Source organism: Pseudopipra pipra, unplaced genomic scaffold (assembly GCF_036250125.1).
Source record: "Pseudopipra pipra isolate bDixPip1 unplaced genomic scaffold, bDixPip1.hap1 HAP1_SCAFFOLD_418, whole genome shotgun sequence".
Classification (NCBI taxonomy): Eukaryota; Metazoa; Chordata; class Aves; order Passeriformes; family Pipridae; genus Pseudopipra; species Pseudopipra pipra.
Genome location: NW_026990897.1, coordinates 1 through 17,661, shown reverse-complemented (window position 1 = coordinate 17,661; position 17,661 = coordinate 1). Strand labels below are relative to the sequence as shown.

Here is a 17,661-nt window from a genome sequence, read left to right as displayed (position 1 = left end):
TACCCTTACAAGGTTTCCAAGGGGCTTCACTGAGGGCCTTCCCAGGTCTGCTCTGTCTGGAGCCCTCAAAGTCCTCAGTGCCTGCCTGAGGAACCTCAACACAACTCACCTGCTTACACAGCAACTTGGTGCTGCTTGCCTGCTGCCTCACTTCCCTTCTTCCTTCTTTCTTCACCTCCCTTGCTTGGTCCCTTTCAATCCCTTGGCTCAGCTCTCTGCAGTTTCCAGGCTACCTCCCACTGCAAAAAGGATCAGATCTTGTTACATCTCAACACTCAGATATCATTCCCCTTTATTCTTGACACTGGGCCATCAGGCCAGTGTCTCATGATTTAAAGCAGAGTTTGACTCCTCAGTGACAACAACAGCTACAGCCCTGAATCCTAACACAGGCTGAGACACAAACACGGATGGGAACTCTGAAGGATCCACTTTGTCCTGCTCACCAATCCAAAGGAGCTTTCTGAACTCAAGAATAACAGACCCCAGGTCCTTTTTCTGCAAATTTAGCTTCTATCAATGTGACCCACAAGACCTGGAAAGGCCCTTCCCACTTCACCTGCAGGGCTGGCAGTGCCACCACTGGACACAGACCCAGGGGCTGGGCAGGAACGGAGGGGCTGGGGCGTCCAATCCATCGGCCCAGGTGGCACCAGGAGTTCCTGGAGTTCCTGAGGGGAGAGCCTCAAGACAACAAAGGATTAGGAAGATCATTTTAAACTTCAATATGTATATCTCTTGGAAGACGGGGAGTTGGACAAAGCCTACTGGTGCAACAAGGACACACTCAAGGCTATTTAAAAGCACCTACCAGCACTCAAAAGCTGTAACTGTCCTTCTGTCAGGTGGAACTCAGCCAACTCTCTTTGCCAAGAGCCTCCAGGAGGATTTCCAGCTTTTGGAGCTCCCTTTTAACCATTTTTCCCATCACTGTAGCTGGGACTATCACCTGCCCTACAGGGGGAACAGCCCACAAAGTTCACTTGCAGGGATGCCATTAACTCAAAGTCCCTTCTCAGGGGGGTCACTGCACACCTTGGCCTTTGTTTGCCCTCCCCACCAAAGATGCTTCCAACAGTTCTGAGACATCTGGCAGACCCAGAGCTCTCCTCAGGGAATGCTTCAGCTGCTTAAAGGCTGTCCTTGCACCATCTAGCCAAGGCAGCAAATGCTTACAGGCTGTTGGAGAAGTTGGCAGAACAGTCTTACCACACATCCAGAGGGAGCAATCCAGAGTCCACCCCATCCCACCATTCCCAGCAAGGCAGTTCATGGGCTGTCTGGGGCTCAGGGAGGAGTCAGGGGGCTTCTTTTCTTCCTTCCTGCTTTCCAGATTTCCTCCTTCCAAAGCAAAGGTTTCTTGGCTTTCCTTGCTCAAGTAGATGCAGCAAAGGCCATCTTTGCAATCCAATACTGGAAACTACTCGAGGTTGTCACTTACAGGGGTTCTCTCAGGTCCTGCACTGATCAATCATCTTGGCCATTGGTTTCCTGGCAGGTTCTTGCATTCACGTCCTACAAGCAAACCAGGATGAGCAAATTTAGCTGTTACTGCAACCAATCCAGTCTGGCATTCTGATTTTAAAGGATACTGGCTTTGCCTTACCAGCAGAGATCCCACATCAGGGGTAATACCTACAGGTTCTGCCCTCTTCCACTCTCCTGCAATTCCACAGGCCCACACCACAGGAACAACTGCAGCTGCCACTTCAGTCAGGACCTTGCTGCTGACAGGAGTTATTCCCTGCACAACAAGAGCTGCTGCTTGGACACATTTAGTTTCAGCAATTACAGTTTCAATATCCCCAGTTTTCCATTTCATTGCTGCCTCAACTTTTCCAGTCCATCTCTTCCTAGCAGAGGTTTGGGTGAGTTTGGCAAACAGACAAACTCAGGAATTCCCCAATGTTTTCCCAGTTTCACCCCTGTCACACCAGTCACCTTAACACTGCCAGTCCTTCATTCTCCCTCTATTATGTTAAGGCCTGAGGAAGTTGGACCTGTGTCTGACCAGGACAAGTGCAAACCAAATGCTGGGGACTGGAACACACACCTGGCACTCCTGCAGCTCTTACCATTACATTCAAGAGAAAACAGCCAATTGGACCATCACTGCTCATTTCTTAATCCCAATCCCACACTGCTTTGGCACTTGGAGCACCACTTTTAGAACCCAATTACAGTCCATTAGAGAGCTCCAAGTCCAGCAGGGACAGGTACCCCTGGGATACTCTCAGGAATGCCTGAATCCATGGCAGGGACCTTGCTTTGAGCTCCCCAGGGCCGGGCACCCCGAGGATCTCCCCGAATAATCCTTTCGGTGCGCGCTGGAGTCCTCGGGGTGCCCCAACCCGGGGGGCACCAACAGCACTGTCCCTCCAGGGGGCCAATTTGGTCTCAAGCTTGCCATGGACAGCCCAAAAGGCATTTCAAGAGGCCTTCTTTGGAACCCCCCAACGGGTACAGGGGGGAAGCCACAAGAAGGCCTCATTTCTAAAGGCAGGGGGATCTTGCCTGTGTCCCAGACTGGTCCGGGGATCTGAGGCCCTTCCCGAGAAAATCTCGGTGCCGGCGTGAAGGGCCAGAGATCCCTTGGAGCCACGGGAGAGCAGGCAGAGTCCCTCCTGGGGGGCCAATTTTCCTGCCTGAATTCAGCTCTTCACAGAAGCCTCTGAGACTCAGCTGGTGAGTTTTACAAGCCAGGCATTCCTTGCTTACAACACCCTGCCATGATCCCAGCCCCACGGGGGTCCTGGCAATCAGCTCCCAAAGGGCACACACAGCTATCTCTACTGCAGCTGATGGGAGGGATCAGCATTACAGGAGGGTTCATTTTCCTTCCCTGCATTCCTGTTCCACAGTCAGGACATTTTCCAACACTTATTACCACACACACCTACCCTTAGAAGGTTTCCAAGGGGCTTCACTGAGGGCCTTCCCAGGTCTGCTCTGTCTGGAGCCCTCAAAGTCCTCAGTGCCTGCCTGAGGAACCTCAACACAACTCACCTGCTGACACAGCAACTTGCTGCTGCTTGGCTGCTGCCTCAGTTCCCTTCTTCCTTCTTTCTTCACCTCCCTTGCTTGCTCCCTTTAAATCCCTTGGCTCAGCTCTCTGCAGTTTCCAGGCTACATCCCACTGCAAAAAGGATCAGCTCTTGTTACATCTCAACATGCACATATCATTCCCACTTTACCCTAAGGATCCACTTTGTTCTGCTCACCAATCAAAAGGAGCTTTCCGAACTCAAGAATAACAGACCCCAGGTCCTTTTTCTGCAACTACAGCTGCTATAAATGTGACCCACAAGACCTGGAAAGGCCCTTCCCACTTCACCTGCAGGGCTGGCAGTGCCACCACTGGACACGGACCCAGTGGCTGGGCAGGAACGGAGGGGCTGGGGCGTCCAATCCATCGGCCCAGGCGGCACCAGGAGTTCCTGGAGTTCCTGAGGGGAGAGCCTCAAGACAACAAAGGATTAGGAAGATCACTTTTTCCTTTCATAGGTCTTTCTCCTGGAAGATGGGGAGTTGGACAAGGCCTACTGGTGCAACAAGGACACACTCAAGGCTATCTATTCAAAGGATCTACCAGCACTCAAAAGCTATCACTGTCCTTCTGTCAGGGCAAACTCAGCAAACTCTGTTTGCCAAGAGCCTCCTGGAGGATTTCCAGCTTTTTGGGCTCTCTTTTAACCATTTTTCCCATCACTGTAGCTGGGACTATCACCTGCCCTACAGGGGGAACAGCCCACAAAGTTCACTTTGCAGGGATGCCATTAACTCAAAGTCCCTTGTCAGGGGGGTCACGGCACACCTTGTCCTTTTTTTGCCCTCCCCACCAAAGATGCTTCCAACAGTTCTGAGACATCTGGCAGACCCAGAGCTCTCCTCAGGGAATGCTTCAGCTGCTTAAAGGCTGCCCTTGCACCATCTAGCCAAGGCAGCAAATGCTTACAGGCTGTTCTTAAAAGCTGGTATAAAAGTCTTACCACACATCCAGAGAGAGCAATCCAGAGTCCAGCCTGTCCCACCATTCCCAGCAAGGCAGTTCATGGGCTGTCTGGGGCTCAGGGAGGAGTCAGGGGGCTTCTTTTCTTCCTTCCTGCTTTTCAGGTTTTTCTCCTTCAAAAGCAAAGGCTTCTTGGCTTTCCTTGCTCAAGCAGATGCAGCAAAGGCCATCTTTGCAATCCAATACTGGAAACTGCTCGAGGTTGTCATTTAAGGTGGTTTTCTCAGGTCCTGCACTAATCAATCATCCTGGCCATTGGTTTCTTGGCAGGTTCTTGCATTCACATCCTACAAACAAACCAGGATGAGCAAATTTAGCTGTTACTGCAACCAATCCAGTCTGGCATTCTGATTTTAAAGGATACTGGGTTTGCCTTACCCATATAGATCCCACATTAGGAGTAATACCTACAGGTTCTGCCCTCTTCCACTCTCCTGCAATTCCACTGGCCAACACCACAGGAACAACTGCAGCTGCCACTTCAGTCAGGACCTTGCTGCTGACAGGAGTTATTCCCTGCACAACAAGAGCTGCTGCTTGGACACATTTAGTTTCAGCAATTACAGTTTCAATATCCCCAGTTTTCTATTTCATTTCTGCCTCAACTTTTCCACTCAATCTCTTCCTAGCAGAGGTTTGGGTGAGTTTGGCAAACAGACAAACTCAGGAATTCCCCAATGTTTTCCCAGTTTAACCCCTGTCACACCAATCACCTTAACACTGCCAGTCCTTAATTCTCCCTCTACTGGGTTAAGGCCTGAGGAAGTTGGACCTGTGTCTGACCAGGACAAGTGCAAACCAAATGCTGGGGACTGGAACACACACCTGGCACTCCTGCAGCTCTTACCATTACATTCAAGAGAAAATAGTGAATTGTACCATCACTGCTCATTTCTTCTGTACCACACCAACATCATTCCAGGCCTCTCACTGCCAACCCTATGCTTCTCCCAGCAGCTCCAGTGGCACCAAAACTTGTCCTGAAGGCACAAAGGCTCCTTTTGGGAGCACCATGACCCACCCAGACTGTAGCACTGGAATTCCATCTCCTGGACAAGCTGGGAGAAGCAGGGAAGAAAAACAAGGACCTTACAGGTCAATTGGGGGCACCTCTTCATCCAACAGCAGCTCCAAGAAAGGTACTGAGTCAACACCTCACCAAAGACACAGGAAAACAACTGCCAACACCTCGACAATCACTTCAGTTTTCAACTGATAAAGCAACACTGAAGAAAAGCTTTTCAGACACTTGGCAAGACTCCATCCCACTTTAACCAGTGTGTGGGACTTGTTCCCAGCCTCCTGAGGTTCATTTCCCACCTCACTCAGGGCTGCAGTACACCTGGTTCTACACACACACACAGGGAGCTGCTGCTCCTGCATTCCAGTCTCCTGGTTCCCCTTGCAACTCCTCCAGCTGTTTGCCCAGCTCTCCAGTGCCCATTCCTTTGCCCACTGCACTTGTTCACAGCCCCAGGGCTCCCAGGGCCACCCTGGGCTCTCCCCTGCCCTGACACTCAGGGCCCTTTCCCAGCCCCGACTCCATCCAGCACTGACCCAGCTGCTGCACCTGCAATTCTCCTGCTCCTGCCCTCCCTCTGCCTGCAAAACACCCCTGCCAGCTCCTGCACCCCACCTCTTACCTCCCAGCAAAGCAGAGCTGCATCCTCCTGGATCCTCCAGCTGGATGCTGCTGGCTCTGGGCAGCTCCCACCCTTCAGCAGGGGATGCCAAAGGCAGCTCTGGGGACTGGCCCCAGGGCAGGGACACCCACTCTGGCTCACACCAACACTCAGCCAGCTCAGGCCTGGGCTCTTCTGCCTGCAGGGCAACAAACAGCCAAGCAGGGACACTGGGACACTCCAAGGAAACAGGCAAAACAAACTCAGCAGCCTGGCACACCACAGCCCCCAAACCAGCCCAGGCTCCAGCTGCTGCACAGACCTGTGGCCACACAGGACCCAAACCCACCCCCAGCACAGACAACCCTGGGCAGGTCAAGCTGCTCATTCCCAAACACAACCAAACATCCATCCCACTGTCTGCCAGCCCCTGCTCCCAGCAATCCATCATCTTTCCCTTTTCCTTTCTTTACAGGTCCTTCCATTCACATTCTACTATCAAACCATGATCAGCAAATTTAACTGTTACTGCAACCAATCCAGTTTGGCTTCCTAATTTTAAAGGATACTGGGTTTGCCTTACCAGGAGAGACTCTGCCTTAGGAGTAATTCTTACAGCTTCTGTCCTTGTCCATTTCTTGGAATTCCACTGGCCCACACCACAGGAACAACTGCAGCTGCCACTTCAGTCAGGACCTTGCTGCTGACAGGAGTTATTATCCTTCTGTAAACACCAAACTGCTTCAATACAAACAATCCAGTGGACACTACAACTCCTTGGCACTTTCAGTGTAACCAGTGCAAGTCAGTTCCTAAGTTACACAAGGTTTTCTTCTCAAGTTGTAATTAATTAAGATATCAAAACAACAACAACTGTGAGATAAGAGATCCCCCCCAATGGTTCTACTTTTAGGGAAACAAAAACCCAAACCCCCATCCCCAGTACTACAATAGCTCAGGCTCCCAAAAAGGCCCAGGGGCTGGGCTGGGGCTTTTGGCTGCCCTGGAGCACAGGCAGGAACACGATGTCACCACCCCACAGCCACAGCTGAGAACCCAAAGAGCAGCCACACCAGCAGCTCCTGCCAGCCCTGCTGGGCTGGGCCTTGGGGAGGAAGGGCACTGGCCTTTCTTCCTGCCTAGGAGCAAAGAGCCTCCTTGCTGAGCACTTCTCCTGCCAAGGGCATCAGCTCAGATGGGAAGTTCATCAAGTGCAACTTCTTGGAATGAGAAAGATACTTGTTCCCTGGACAATCTCTTTCCAACTGAACTCAGAAGTACACACTAGAAGTTCAGGTATTGTCTAAAATTTCTTACAAGAACCTCTGAGACACAACTGGTGAGTTTCAGAAGCCAGGCAATCTTGTATTCCTATGCTCTTGAATCATTCCAGCCCGCCAGTTGTCCTGGCAATCAGTTCCCAAAGGGCACACAGAGCTATCTCCACTGCAGATGATGGGAGGGGTCAGCATTACAGGAGGATTCATTTTCCTTCCCTGCATTCCTGTTCCACAGTCAGGACATTTTCCAACACTCATTACCATACACGCCTACACTTCGAAGGTCTCAGAGGGGCTTCAACGAGGGCCTTCCCAGGTCTGCTCTGTCTGGAGCCCTCAAAGTCCTCAGTGCCTGCCTGAGGAACCTCAACACAACTCACCTGCTTACACAGCAACTTGCTGCTGCTTGGCTGCTGCCTCACTTCCCTTCTTCCTTCTTTCTTCACCTCCCTTGCTTGGTCCCTTTCAATCCCTTGGCTCAGCTCTCTGCAGTTTCCAGGCTACATCCCACTGCAAAAAGGATCAGATCTTGTTACATCTCAACACTCAGATATCATTCCCCCTTTATTCTTGACACTTGGCCATCAGGCCAGTGTCTCATGATTTAAAGCATAGTTTGACTCCTCAGTGACAACAACAGCTACAGCCCTGAATCCTAACACAGGCTGAGACACAAACACGGATGGGAACTCTGAAGGATCCACTTTGTCCTGCTCACCAACCAAAAGGAGCTTTCTGAACTCAAGAATAACAGACCCCAGGTCCTTTTTCTGCAAATTTAGCTTCTATCAATGTGACCCACAAGACCTGGAAAGGCCCTTCCCACTTCACCTGCAGGGCTGGCAGTGCCACCACTGGACACGGACCCAGTGGCTGGGCAGGAACGGAGGGGCTGGGGCGTCCAATCCATCGGCCCAGGCGGCACCAGGAGTTCCTGGAGTTCCTGCAGGGGAGAGCCTCAAGACAACAAAGGATTAGGAAAAGGATCATTTTAAACTTTAATATGTGTATCTCCTGGAAGATGGGGAGTTGGACAAGGCCTACTGGTGCAACAAGGACACACTCAAGGCTATCTATTCAAAGGATCTACCACCACTCAAAACTATCACTGTTCTTCTTTCAGGGGGAACTCAGAAAACTCTGTTTGCCAAGAGCCTCCAAGAGGATTTCCAGCTTTTGGGGCTCTCTTTTAACTATTTTTCCCATCACTGTAGCTGGGACTATCACCTGCCCTACAGGGGGAACAGCCCACACAGTTCACTTGCAGGGATGCCATTAACTCAAAGTCCCTTCTCAGGGGGGTCACTGCACACCTTGGCCTTTGTTTGCCCTCCCCACCAAAGATGCTTCCAACAGTTCTGAGACATCTGGCAGACCCAGAGCTCTCCTCAGGGAATGCTTTAGCTGCTTAAAGGCTGCCCTTGCACCATCTAACCAAGGCAGCGAATGCTTACAGGCTGTTGGAGAAGTTGGCAGAACAGTCTTACCACACATCCAGAGGGAGCAATCCAGAGTCCACCCCATCCTACCATTCCCAGCAAGGCAGTTCATGGGCTGTCTGGGGCTCAGGAGGAGTCAGGGAGCTTCTTTTCTTCCTTCCCGCTTTCTGGATTTTCTCCTGCCAAAGCAAAGGTTTCTTGGCTTTCCTTGCTCAAGCAGATGCAGCAAAGGCCATCTTTTCAATCCAGTACTGGAAACTGCTCGAGGTTGTCACTTACAGGGGTTCTCTCAGGTCCTGCACTGATCAATTATCTTGGCCACTGGTTTACTTGGCAGGTTCTTGCATTCACGTCCTACAAGCAAACCAGGATAAGCCAATTTAGCTGTTACTGCAACCAATCCAAGCTGGCATTCTGATTTTAAAGAATACTGGGTTTGCCTTACCAGCAGAGATCCCACATCAGGGGTAATACCTACAGGTTCTGCCCTCTCCCACTCTCCTGCAGTTCCACTGGCCCACACCACAGGAACAACTGCAGCTGCCACTTCAGTCGGGACCTTGCTGCTGACAGGAGTTATTCCCTGCACAACAAGAGCTGCTGCTTGGACACATTTAGTTGCAGCAATTACAGTTTCATTATCCCCAGTTTTCCATTTCATTGCTGCCTCAACATTTCCAGTCCATCTCTTCCTAACACAGGTTTGGGTGAGTCTGGCAAATAGACCAACCGAGGAATTCCCTAATGTTTTCCCAGTTTAACCCCTGTCACACCAATCACCTTAACACTGCCAGTCCTTCATTCCCTCTTTGTTGTGTTAAGGACTGGGGAAGTTGGACCTGTGTCTGACCAGGACATGTGCAAACCAAATGCTGGGGACTGGAACACACACCTGGCACTCCTGCAGCTCTTACCATTACATTCCCGAGAAAACAGCCAATTGGACCATCACTGCTCATTTCTTAATCCCAGTCCCACACTGCTTTGGCACTTGGAGCACCACTTTTAGAACACAATTACAGTCCATTAGAGAGCTCCATGTCTAGCAGGGACAGCTACCCCTGGGATACTCTCAGCAATGCCTGAATCCATGGCAGGGACCTTGCTTTGAGCTCCCCAGGGCCGGGCACCCCAAGGATCTCCCCGAATAATCCTTTCGGTGCGCGCTGGAGTCCTCGGGGTGCCCCAACCCGGGGGGTACCAACAGCACTGTCCCTCCAGGGGGGCCCAATTTGGTCCTAAAATGCAGGGGGATCTTGCCTGTGTCCCAGACTGGTCCGGGGATCTGAGGCCCTTCCCGAGAAAATCTCGGTGCCGGCGTGAAGGGCCAGAGATCCCTTGGAGCCACGGGAGAGCAGGCACAGAGTCCCTCCTGGGGGGGCAATTCTGCTGCCTGAACTCAGCTCTTCAAAGAAGCCTCTAAGACTCAGCTGGTGAGTTTTAGAAGCCAGGCATTCCTACCCACTTTGAGATATTTTAAGAGCTTACTGAGTGAAAAAACATCAAGGTTTTTCAGGGACATCTGACCTCCCACAGACAGCTCCTTTCTCCTTTCAGTACAAAATTATTTTCATGGAATCATTTAATAGGGAGTGCCCAGGAACCCCAGACTGTGCTTTCCAGAACAGAAAATAAACAGAGGGAAGGAGCTTTGCACGAGTGTAACATACTCCAGAACACACCTGACTTTTGTTTTACTCTTTATGTTCAAATATAGCAGAAGATGAAAACTCCAGCAGGAGAGCTGGCACATTACCCATGGTACCCTCAAAGCCCCTCTCATGAGGGCTGTAGGAAAACTGCAGTTGTGCGAGTCCCTTTTGCCTGCAGATGGCTGGGGATCCTCTCCATCCACCTTGTGCTCTCCCAACAGCAGAAAGGGGAACCTCAGGGACACGGTGGCACTCGACATCCTGCTGAGAGAACAAGGAAACCTTTAGCATAAAGGTGAGTTGGAATCTAAAACTTCCTTTCCTGGGAAAGGAAGCTTGTGAAGCTTTGTGAAGCCTGCAACCAAGAGGGGGAAAATTTGCATCTCCTTTGGTGCAGGTGTCAACAGAGGCCAACAGAGCTTCCACCTTTTTCAGACAACCAGCCCCGCAGCCCTGCCACGGCTCCCCCGGGGTCACCCGGCAGGGAAGGGGCTTACCCGGCCCCCGCTGCCCAGCACAAGGCGCCCCTAAACGCCCCCCGGCTCCCCCGGTCCATAACCCAGCGGCCAAGGCGCTCTCCCCTCCGCAGCCCGGGCAGCAGCGGGGCACCACCCTCAGCCCTCACACACAACCGACCGCACCCGCCCCGCCGGCCCTTTATACCGCGGGCCGCCAGCGCTGCCCAATCAGCGCTCGAGCGCCGCCGCCCAATCCCAGCCCGCCTGGCCCTGCGGCCCCGCCCCGCCCGCTCAGCTGAGGGAGATCGGGAACTGGGGACAGGAACCTGCTGCTGGGGGAGAGCCTGGAGATGGAATTGCACACGGGCACCTGAAGCCCAGGCGATTTGCTTGCCTTGGCAAGGCCCTGTCACAGGAAATCTTGCTCCCTGTCACAGGAAATCTCTGTTTCCCTGCCCATCCCTGGAGACAGGTGGCCCCTAACATCCCCGGCAGTCAGGAAGCACAGGCTGGAGGAGCTGGCAGGACCCAGTGGCCGTGTGTGCTGTGTGACACCGTGTCCTGCAGCCCCACGGACCTGCACAGCAGGGACAGGTCCTGGCAGCGTTTCAGTGCCGCGGCCAAAGCTGGGGCTCAGGGACAGCTGGGGCATGTGGCAGCTCTGGGAATCTCTGCCATGGATGGCTGGGCATTCCAGGACTGCCTGCTGGGCAAAGGAGCTTCTCTGCAGACTGTGGAACCAACAGGTCTCATGGACTGTAGGAAGCCAGAACTGCTGCAGGACTGGAGAGGAATCTGGGTCACAAGAGACAGTTCAAGGTCTCTAAGTCTGACCTCCTGCTCAGGCCACAGTCACCAATGGGATCGCACCGGGCTGCTCAGGGAGGGATCCAGTCATGTTTTGAAACATTCCACGGATGGGGATACCACAACCTCCCCAGGCAACCCGTTCCATGAGCGACTGTCCTGACAAAATACCTCCCCTCCTATGCGGTTGGCAGCAACAGCTGGGCTGGCAGGAGCAGAACCTCCCTGCTGGGCCATTCCCCAGCAGCCCAAGTGCCCTGCACAGGGCTTGGTGCGGAGGCCTGGGCGGCTCGTTCCTCCAGCTGGGCATTTTAGGAGCTGCCCTTGCCCCGTCACTGCCAAGTCCCTCTGGCAGTGGTGCAGCTCCTCAGCTGGAGTGCCTCTGAGGGACCCCCGGCCACGTTTCCCAGCAGCTGAAGGAAGGGAGGGTCACCCCCCAAGCTGGGCTGCCTTTCTCTCGCTGCCTTTTCCCCACCTTTACACTGCAGTGACAAGAGCTGCACTTTCCCAGGGAACGGGGCAGTGACAGGGCAGAGCAGCAGGCAGGAACCCCCTTCTTTTCTGCAGGCCACTGACTAACTGTGTGTGAAGGGACAGCGACTCTGGTACCAACTCCACCTCCCACTTCTTGTCACAGATCGATCTGAGGCACTTGTCAGGTCAATACCTGCTCTTTCCAGGAGCACCAGGCTTGTGGTCAGTGTCCTCATTGTAGCCCACGAATCCCTCTAGGTGTTAAATCAGCCTCCCTGTCCTGATTCTTCTCATGAAGAATTAGCATTTAATGAGATCTACAAATTATCCTGAGAGGGTCTATGTTACAAGCTCAGTTTGGCAGTGTTGCTATCCTGGAAAGTGTGGAACAGTGACTGTCAGTTTTCCTTATGCTGCTCTTAAACACCATCCCTACATTCCCAGGAGAACTCTGGAGGGAGAGACAGAATGTTTAGAACATGAAACCCTGGCATTGCAATTGTTATTTCTAAGGATGTGTTTCTATCTGATACAGTTGTTGGGGCGATTACTCTGGAGAGTGTTTTGTACCTCAGGCAGTAAGTCTGATGTATCAGCCTCCTCGTGAGCAGGAACCAGCAGGTTCCCCAAAGGAATGTTATGGCAGAATCTGTCAAACACAGCACGGAGGTGAGCAGGAGTGGTGCTTGTGCACAGCTGAAGTGAAGCACCCTTGGATTCGAACTGCTCTGGGAGATCTTTGTTGAGATGGGTATTTCTGCACAGCTTCTTGTGCCATGTTGAATTTAGAGATGAGCTGATAAAGGCAGTGACACTGTTCTGTCATCACTGAGCTTTTGAGGATTTCAAACCCCTTACTCTTAAGTCCAGGGGCTCGTTCCCTGGGGTCCGTGCTCGGGGGTTTGTTCCCGGGGCTCGTTCCCGGGCCCCGCCCGTGCCCGCTGCGGGTCCTGGCCGGTGCCGCCTCTCCCCCCGAGGTGGGATTGGGGCTGGGAACCCCCAGGGAACGGGACACGGTCCCACTCGGGCCGGAGGAGCCGGGGCTGTGCCTTGGCACGGGAGAGCGGTGACCCCGGTGGGCACGGCCGGGACTGCAGCCCCGGGGCGCGACCCAAAAGCGGGGGATGGACCCCAAACCACGGCTGGGATGAGAGAGTGTGTCGTGGGTGGCCATAACCACTTGTCCCTCCCGCAGTCCTCGGCCCTGTCGGTCAAGTCCTGCAGTGCGGACTCGCCGTTCCCGGTAGCCGGAGAGGGCTCCCATCCCCGGGCAGCCCCAACGCCCCTAAATCCCGCAGCTCCTGCTCCCGATCCCGGGGTGCCGGGTCTCCTCGTCCCGCCCCTGCCGCAGGTATCTGGACGAGTACGGCAGCAGCTACAGCCAGGCGCCTCTGCCTGTGCTCCTGGGCTCCACCAGGACCTTCCTCTCCATGGTCTCCACCAGGACCTTCCTCTCCATGGTCTCCACCTGCTGCATCTCCCCTGCACCCACCGCCTGCTTCCTGAAGGAGGTGGCACCCCTGGCACCAGTGGGCTCATCTCCGTGCTGCTCCTTGGCAATCCAGGCGAACCAATGACGCCTACTTCCAAATTGCCAGCCACTCTCCCATACCACCACAGTGATCCTCAGATCTCAATTCGGTCAGACAAGACTCGACACATAAGGAGCGAAAATGGACATGAACTCTCCCATAAATGCATAAAGCTACTTTATTTTCAGTATACATTTCATTTTGAAAAATATAAATGCTAAAGTATCTCATCATCTTCATCTTTTGATTCCATAAAAGTCACAATAGAAAGCTTCATAAAACTGTAAAATACTATAATGTTATAAGGAATTTCATGGTTTATATTACTGGAAAAAAAAATCACTTTAATAATATTTGAAACGTTTTCTGCTTGGTCCTGCTGCATTGCCGGGTCTGGGGCCGAGAAGCTGAGTAGCCAAGATTTCGGGTAAATTCCACAGATGATGGTGTGGGATGCAGGAGGATGCGGATCACATCCCGTCTCCTTCACAGCAAAGATTACTCATAAAAAATAAAACCCATAAAACCAACATAACCCTAAAGCAGCCAGATGCTTCGGAGCAGAAGGTGTTAATGGAACCGATCCAGCCCTGTGCCACGTCCTGGAGATTGTGGTGTGGTGGGTTTGGTTTTTTGTAAAAATCACATTATATATGGTACAATACATTTTTTACAGAAAGCCTGGCATCTAGAAATAAGAGGTAGAACTTTTAGATACTTCTGTATCTAAAACCCACAGAGCAATGCTCCGTGTTGCCCAAGGCCTCTCTATGCCACCAAAAGGAAAGGGACTTGGGTCCCAGCTCTTAAACCCGAAGGATAATTTAAGGATTTATCACCTAGGGGTTTAGGTCCTACTCCCAGGAATTACCAGTCTGGCAGCAGCACTAATTTATTGCTCTGATTTGTATTTCTCCCCTCCCAACTCACAACAAAACAGTATAGGACACCCTTAGTATATTAAAAAGTCAGCTCAAAGGCAAAAAAGCCAAGGTCAGCTGTGATTCCTCACTTAAAAGAGGAAAATGTAAAGTGAGAATGACTGAAAATAAAGATTACAATCAGCATTTATGGATATTAACATGAGAAATTAAAACCAAGAGAAGAGCACAAAAGCAAATCATCTAAGAAGGGAAATAAGTTAATGACCAACTGATCCCTGCCTGGGCAGCTTAATGACACAAATAATTAATTACTCTGTTAAGTGCTGATTTTTTTTGCAACTGCTTGGCACCTAAGGAAACAAACAGTGACAGGACAGCGCTGCAAATCCAGAACACCAGACTCAGAGGAAAAAAATAAATCCCACCATCAGCAGGTTAACACCAAGGGGGAGGGGAGGGGAGGGGAGAAAAGCACTTAAGCTGGAGGCAGCAGAAGGAACAACATTGATTTTGTAACCAGCAAAGGAAAAAAAAACCAAACCAAAACAAAAAGCTCACAAAAGCAAAATCTGTCATAAAGCAGAGGCCTGGAAATTAAAAAAGAGAGGAAAAAGAATAGAACAAGAAAAAGTACTTCTCAAGTAAAAGGAAAGATTAAAAAATTAAAAAAAAATCACTCTAAATATATAGATATATATTTGTAGTGCAAGTCAGAGTCAAGCAGGCATGTGAGAGGTTAGTTCTACTCACTGTCAGCAGGTTTGCTATCACTTAGGAAAGGTTCCTGCTCCATGATGTCCATTGGTATTTTAATACTTGGGACTTTTTCTGAATAGGGGCAGTCAGACTGTGAAAGAAACGTGTAAAAGCTCTTAGAACATTCCCACTGCTCTCTCTCTTATCGTCTCCCACACATTAAAATTATCCTTCACATAGTTTCTGTAGGAACGGGGAAAAGAAAAGAAGGAAAAAGAGAAAAGCATTGTCCAGCTTAGTTTTGGTTGCCTGGTAGATTCCACTGGTTCCCCACTGCACCCCACTTCCCCTTGTCCTTCACACTCCAAAAGTAAAACAGACTGAAAGGATAATCTTGTGGAATTGTAAATTAACACAGATCTTCCCCTTTCCCACCCCACCAGCTTTTAAGACACCATCCCATTCTGCTTGGAGTCGGCTGCAGGAAATACAGACAGAAAACGGATCTGTGGGCAGACACAGCAGGGCACTGGCTGCTGGGAAAGCTCATCCAAACCCTTTATCCTACTGGCATTTCTGTAAAACCCCTCAGTTGTTCCCAGTTGCTCTATGAGGGCAGAGGTTCCGTATGCTGGGCTGGTTCAGCACCTCCTCTTTAATTGGGGTAAAGCCCAGCCTCAGTTACACCTCTAGTTCATCAATTCCAGGACCCTTGGAGGGATTCAGGATCCCTGGCCTGGCAGGACAAACAGCAACCAGGTCAGGAAGAGGCAAAGGGAAAAGCTGGAGGACCAGCAGGGCTTACACCCCACTGCCTTCTGTCACCCACCTGCTTCTGCTTAGCAGACGGTCCTTGGAATTATTCTGCTTTTTTAAAAATAAAGGAAACTTCTCATAGCCAAGGAAAGGCTGATATTGCCTAACTTGGCAAAGGCAGGAAGGTGGGATTTGCAAGAAACATTGGGACAGCAGCCCTGTGCCCCAGGACAGAAAGCCTGTGAGCTTTGGCTTTCAGGTGCAGTGTGTGGCACAGCCTGGGCACTCTGTGGGCAGGCAGGGCTTTCTGTGCTGGCACCTTTTCCCTGCGAGGAATCCTCATTTGGATCGGGTTTTGGGGGGGCTGCTAAAATGGCGGGGCGGGGCTGACCAAAGGGGGGACAGCAGCCCTGTTTCCCGGGACAGAAAGCTTGTGAGGTTTGGCTTTCAGGTGCAGTGTGTGGCGCAGCCTGGGGTGTCCGTGGGCAGGCAGGGCTTTCTGTGCTGGCACCTTTTCCCTGCGAGGAATCCTCATTTGGATCGGGTTTGGGGGGGGCAGCCAAAATGGTGTGGCGGGGCTGACCAAAGCGGGGACAGCAGCCCTGTTTCCCGGGACAGAAAGCTTGTGAGGTTTGGCTTTCAGGTGCAGTGTGTGGCGCAGCCTGGGCACTCTGTGGGGAGTAAGTGGTCTGTTTCCTGGTATTCGAGCAAGCCACATCAGCTCATCTGCACCTAAGGACCTTGTGAGGTAACCAGGAGACGAGTTGAGGTTCTTCCTCGGAGATTTTTACTTCATGGAGGAGCTCCTTTCAGTTCAGCCCAGGTGAACGGAGCTGCACTGCAAGCTCTAATCATCTCCTCATTGAATGCAGCTGAGGGCGTTTGTGGGGGATTTAAACTGCGGGGAGAAACTGCTCCGAGCTCAGCCCGGCTGCCTTGAGAGGCATAATCAGCTGAGCGGGGGGTGGAGTCCAGGTGGTTTCTGGGTGATAGAAATTTGAGCAGGCAAAGAGGAGTGTGCCATGTTAGTAAGGCAGGGCACTTGGAGCAGCAGGTCGTCCAGGCAGAGGGAGTAAAAGAGAAGAACCACTTTCCTTCCCAGCTGTCTTTGGTGGCCTATGAGGTAGGTCTGCGGCTAATGGTTTTTCTGGAATAGGACTGAGAGTTTAAGTGGAGCACTTCATCAATAGACGGGGTGCAGTTCAATAGTGGAAAGAAAAGCTTTGCCGTGTGTCTCTCAAGTTCAGCTAATGGCCCACTTTTGGTATAAGGTGGGCAGGCAGGGCTTTCTGTGCTGGCACCTTTTCCCTGCGAGGAATCCTCATTTGGATCGGGTTTTGGGGGGGCTGCTAAAATGGCGGGGCGGGGCTGACCAAAGGGGGGACAGCAGCCCTGTTTCCCGGGACAGAAAGCTTGTGAGGTTTGGCTTTCAGGTGCAGTGTGTGGCGCAGCCCGGGCACTCTGTGGGCAGGCAGGGCTTTCTGTGCTGGCACCTTTTCCCTGCGAGGAATCCTCATTTGGATCGGGTCTGGATCGGGTGGCCGGCAGTGGTGGGCGGGGCTGACCAAAGGGGGGACAGCAGCCCTGTTTCCCGGGACAGAAAGCTTGTGAGGTTTGGCTTTCAGGTGCAGTGTGTGGCGCAGTCTGGGGTGTCCGTGGGCAGGCAGGGCTTTCTGTGCTGGCACCTTTTCCCTGCGAGGAATCCTCATTTGGATCGGGTGGCCGGCAATGGCGGGGCGGGGCTGACCAAAGGGGGGACAGCAGCCCTGTTTCCCGGGACAGAAAGCTTGTGAGGTTTGGCTTTCAGGTGCAGTCTGTAGCACAGCCTGGGCACATTGTGGGCAGGCAGGGCTTTCTGTGCTGGCACCTTTTTCCTGCGAGGAATCCTCATTTGGATCGGGTTTGGATCGGGTGGCCGGCAATGGCGGGGCGGGGGTGACCAAAGGGGGGACAGCAGCCCTGTTTCCCGGGACAGAAAGCTTGTGAGGTTTGGCTTTCAGGTGCAGTGTGTGGCGCAGCCTGGGAACTCTGTGGGCAGGCAGGGTTTCCTGT

At 52.1% G+C, this 17,661-nt stretch overlaps 2 long non-coding RNA genes across 3 annotated transcripts; both read right to left on the bottom strand.

Moving 5' to 3' along the window:
• Positions 1 to 1,489: 1,489 nt before the first annotated feature.
• On the bottom strand, positions 1,490 to 4,872 carry LOC135408400 (uncharacterized). Its single transcript, XR_010427584.1, has 3 exons — positions 4,673 to 4,872; positions 1,640 to 1,890; positions 1,490 to 1,515 (listed from the first exon to the last, which is right to left on the bottom strand). It is a non-coding gene; the product is annotated as an uncharacterized LOC135408400 (long non-coding RNA).
• A 1,488-nt stretch (positions 4,873 to 6,360) lies between these two features.
• On the bottom strand, positions 6,361 to 8,485 carry LOC135408399 (uncharacterized). Of its 2 annotated transcripts, none has more exons than XR_010427583.1 (3): positions 8,399 to 8,485; positions 7,292 to 7,421; positions 6,361 to 6,851 (listed from the first exon to the last, which is right to left on the bottom strand). It is a non-coding gene; the product is annotated as an uncharacterized LOC135408399 (long non-coding RNA). The 2 variants fall into 2 exon arrangements; XR_010427582.1 differs by lacking the exon at positions 8,399 to 8,485 and adding an exon at positions 7,743 to 7,781.
• Positions 8,486 to 17,661: the final 9,176 nt, after the last annotated feature.